Source organism: Zea mays, chromosome 8, assembly GCF_902167145.1.
Source record: "Zea mays cultivar B73 chromosome 8, Zm-B73-REFERENCE-NAM-5.0, whole genome shotgun sequence".
Classification (NCBI taxonomy): Eukaryota; Viridiplantae; Streptophyta; class Magnoliopsida; order Poales; family Poaceae; genus Zea; species Zea mays.
In genome coordinates, this window is record NC_050103.1 from 81,900,997 (window position 1) to 81,906,224 (window position 5,228).

Genomic DNA, 5,228 nt, shown 5'->3' on the forward strand with positions numbered 1-5,228 from the left:
TGCGGGGAAGTTTTGTTCCCGGTTGATTTGAGAAGAGAAAGCTCACCCAGTCCGAGGGACCGTTTGAGAGAGGGAAGGGGTTGAAAAAGACCCGGCCTTTGTGGCCTCCTCAACGGGGAGTAGGTTTGCGAGAACCGAACCTCGGTAAAACAAATCCTTGTGTCTCACTTCCTTATTCGCTTGCGATTTGTTTCTACGCCCTCTCTCGGACTCGATTATATTTCTAACGCTAACCCGGCTTGTAGTTGTGATTGATAGTCGCCTAGAGGGGGGGTGAATAGGGCGAAACTGAAATTTACAAATATAAACACAACTACAAGCCGGGGTTAGCGTTAGTAATAATAAATGAGTCCGCAAGAGAGGGCGCAAAACAAATCCCAAGCGAATAAGCAAATGAGACACGGAGATTTGTTTTACCGAGGTTCGGTTCTTGCAAACCTACTCCCCGTTGAGGAGGCCACAAAGGCCGGGTCTCTTTCAACCCTTCCCTCTCTCAAACGGTCCCACGGACCGAGTGAGCTTCTCTTCTCTAATCAAAGCCGGGAACAAAACTTCCCCGCAAGGGCCACCACACAATTGGTGCCTCTTGCCTTGATTACAATGGAGTTGTGATCTCAAGAACAAGTGAGAAAGAAAAGAAGCAATCCAAGCGCAAGAGCTCAAATGAACACGGCAAATCACTCTCTCTAGTCACTAGGGTTTTGTGTGGAATTGGAGAGGATTTGATCTCTTTGAATGTGTCTAGAATTGAATGCCTAGAGCTCTTGTAGTAGTTGAGAAGTGGAAAACTTGGATGCAATGAATGGTGGGGTGGTTGGGGTATTTATAGCCCCAACCACCAAAAGTGACCGTTGCTGGCAGCCTCTGTTCGATGGCGCACCGAACAGTCCGGTGCACACCGGACAGTCCGGTGCCTCTGCCACGTCACCATTGCCGTTGGATTCTGACCGTTGAAGCTTCTGACTTGTGGGCCTGCCGAGGTGTCCGGTGTACACCGGACATGCACTGTTTGATGTCCGGTGCACCGGTATGGGCAGCCCTGACGTCTGCGCGCGCTGCGCGCGCATTTAATGCTGCGCAGGGAGCCGTTGGCGCCGCAGAGAGCCGTTGCTCCGCTGGCACACCGGACAGTCCGGTGCACACCGGACAGTCCGGTGAATTATAGCGGAGCGGCTGTCGTGAAAACCCGAGGATGACGAGTTCCGGAGGCCGCGGTTCGTTGGCGCACCGGACATGTCCGGTGCACACCGGACAGTCCGGTGAATTATAGCGCGCCGGCCTCCGCGAATTCCCGAGGGCGAAGGGTTGAAGTCGAAGTCCTCTGGCGAAGGGTAGAAAACGAAGTCTACGGGCGCACCGGACACTGTCCGGTGCACACCGGACAGTCCGGTGCCTCCAGCCAGAGGTGCCCTCGGTTGCCTTATTGCTCCTTTGTTGAATCCAACACTTGGTCTTTTTATTGGCTAGATGTGAACCTTTTGCACCTGTATAACTTATACACTAGAGCAAACTAGTCAGTCCAATATTTGTGTTGGGCAATTCAACCACCAAAATTATTTAGGAACTAGGTGTAAGCCTAATTCCCTTTCAATCTCCCCCTTTTTGGTGATTGATGCCAACACAAACCAAAGCAAATATAGAAGTGCATAATTGAACTAGTTTACATAATGTAAGTGCAAAGGTTACTTGGAATTGAGCCAATATAACTACTTACAAGATATGCAAGGAATGTTTCTTTCTTATATAACATTTTGGACCACGTTTGCACCACATGTTTTGTTTTTGCAAATTCTTTTTGTAAATCCATTTCAAAGATCTTTTGCAAATAGTCAAGGGTACATGAATAAGAGTTTGCAAAGCATTTTCAAGATTTGAAATTGTCTCCCCCTATTTCAAATGCTTTTCCTTTGACTAAACAAAACTCCCCCTAAAAGAGATCCACCTCTTAGTGTTCAAGAGGGTTTTGATATACCATTTTTGAAATACTACTTTCTCCCCCTTTTGAACACAATAGGATACCAAATGATAAAGACTTTTGGAAAGCACTAAGTTTTTGAATTTGGTGGTGGTGGTGCGGTCCTTTTGCTTTGGGCTCATTTCTCCCCCTTTTTGGCATGAATCGCCAAAAACGGAATCATTAGAGCCCTCGAAGTAAGTTCCTCCCCTTTGGTCATAAGTAAATGAGTTAAGATTATACCAAAGACGAGGTCCGGTCCTTTTGCTTTTGAGCTTTTACTCTCTCCCCCAAGGATAGAGTCCTTTTCTTTGATGCTCATTTCTCCCCAAGGAATAGAGAGTTGCTCGGAGTGATGGCGAAGCATGAGTTACGGAGTGGAAGCCTTTGTCTTCGCCGAAGACTCCAATTCCCTTTCAATATACCTATGACTTGGTTTGAAATAGACTTGAAAACACATTAGTCATAGCATATAAAAGAGATATGATCAAAGGTATTTAAATGAGCTATGTGTGCAAGCTAGCAAAAGAAATTTCTAGAATCAAGAATATTGAGCTCATGCCTAAGTCTGGTAAAAGATTGTTCATCAAGTGGCTTGGTAAAGATATCGGCTAATTGATCTTTAGTATTAATGTAAGAAATCTCGATATCCCCCTTTTGTTGGTGATCCCTAAGAAAATGATACCGAATGGCTATGTGCTTAGTGCGGCTATGCTCGACGGGATTGTCGGCCATTTTAATTGCACTCTCATTATCACATAGCAAAGGGACTTTGGTTAATTTGTAACCGTAGTCCCGCAGGGTTTGCCTCATCCAAAGCAATTGCGCGCAACAATGTCCTGCGGCAATGTACTCGGCTTCGGCGGTGGAAAGAGCGACCGAATTTTGCTTCTTTGAAGCCCAAGACACCAAGGATCTTCCCAAGAACTGGCAAGTCCCCGATGTGCTCTTCCTATTGATTTTGCACCCCGCCCAATCGGCATCCGAATAACCAAGTAAATCAAATGTGGATCCCCGAGGGTACCAAAGCCCAAACTTAGGGGTATAAGCCAAATATCTCAAGATTCGTTTTACGGCCGTAAGGTGGGATTCCTTAGGGTCGGATTGGAATCTTGCACACATGCAAACGGAAAGCATAATGTCCGGTCGAGATGCACATAAATAAAGCAATGAACCAATCATCGACCGGTATACCTTTTGATCCACGGACTTACCTCCCGTGTCGAGGTCGAGATGCCCATTAGTTCCCATGGGTGTCTTGATGGGTTTGGCATCCTTCATCCCAAACTTAGCAAGAATGTCTTGAGTGTACTTCGTTTGGCTAATGAAGGTGCCCTCTTGGAGTTGCTTGACTTGGAATCCTAGAAAATACTTCAACTCCCCCATCATCGACATCTTGAATTTCTGTGTCATGATCCTACTAAACTCTTCACATGTAGACTCGTTAGTAGACCCAAATATAATATCATCAACATAAATTTGGCATACAAACAAGTCATTTTCAAGAGTTTTAGTAAAGAGTGTAGGATCGGCCTTGCCGACTTTGAAGCCATTAGCAATAAGGAAATCTCTAAGGCATTCATACCATGCTCTTGGGGCTTGCTTGAGCCCATAAAGCGCCTTAGAGAGCCTATAGACATGATTTGGATACTCACTGTCTTCAAAGCCGGGAGGTTGCTCAACATAGACCTCTTCCTTGATCGGTCCATTGAGGAAGGCACTTTTCACGTCCATTTGATAGAGCTTAAAGCCATGGTAAGTAGCATAGGCCAATAATATGCGAATTGACTCAAGCCTAGCTACGGGTGCATAGGTTTCGCCGAAATCCAAACCTTCGACTTGTGAATACCCTTTGGCTACGAGTCGAGCTTTGTTCCTTGTCACCACACCATGCTCATCTTGCTTGTTGCGGAAGACCCATTTGGTTCCTACAACATTTTGGTTAGGACGTGGAACTAAATGCCAGACCTCATTCCTCGTGAAATTGTTGAGCTCCTCTTGCATCGCCACCACCCAATCCGAATCTTGGAGAGCTTCCTCTACCCTGTGTGGCTCAATAGAGGAAACAAAAGAGTAATGTTCACAAAAATGAGCAACCCGAGATCGAGTAGTTACCCCCTTATGAATGTCGCCGAGGATGGTGTCGACGGGGTGATCTCGTTGGATTGCTTGGTGGATTCTTGGGTGTGGCGGTCTTGGTTCTTCCTCATCCTCCTTTTCTTGATCATTTGTATCTCCCCCTTGATCATTGCTATCATCTTGAGGTGGCTCGTCTTCTTGATTTTGCTCTTCATCATTTTGAGCCTCATCCTCATTTTGAGTTGGTGGAGATGCTTGCATGGAGGAGGATGGTTGATCTTGTGTACTTGGAGGCTCTTCGGATTCCTTAGGACACACATCCCCGATGGACATGTTCCTTAGCGCGATGCATGGAGCCTGTTCTTCACCTATCTCATCAAGATCAACTTGCTCTACTTGAGAGCCGTTAGTTTCATCAAACACAACGTCACAAGAGACTTCAACTAGTCCAGTGGACTTGTTAAAGACCCTATATGCCCTTGTGTTTGAGTCATAACCAAGTAAAAAGCCTTCTACAGTTTTAGGAGCAAATTTAGATTTTCTACCTCTTTTAATAAGAATGAAGCATTTGCTACCAAAAACTCTAAAATATGAAATGTTGGGCTTTTTACCGGTTAGGAGTTCATATGATGTCTTCTTGAGGATTCGGTGAAGATATAACCGGTTGATGGCGTAGCAGGCGGTGTTGACCGCTTCGGCCCAAAACCGGTCCGGTGTCTTGTACTCATCAAGCATGGTTCTTGCCATGTCCAATAGAGTTCGATTCTTCCTCTCCACTATACCATTTTGTTGTGGCGTGTAGGGAGAGGAGAACTCATGCTTGATGCCCTCCTCCTCAAGGAAGCCTTCAATTTGAGAGTTCTTGAACTCCGTCCCGTTGTCGCTTCTTATTTTCTTGATCCTTAAGCCGAACTCATTTTGAGCTCGTCTCAAGAATCCCTTTAAGGTCTCTTGGGTTTGAGATTTTTCCTGTAAAAAGAATACCCAAGTGAAGCGAGAATAATCATCCACTATTACAAGACAATACTTACTCCCGCCGATGCTTATGTAAGCGATCGGGCCGAATAGATCCATGTGGAGTAGTTCAAGCGGCCTGTTGGTCGTCATGATGTTCTTGTGTGGATGATGGACTCCAACTTGCTTCCCCGCCTGGCATGCGCTACAAATCCTGTCTTTCTCAAAATGAACATTTGTT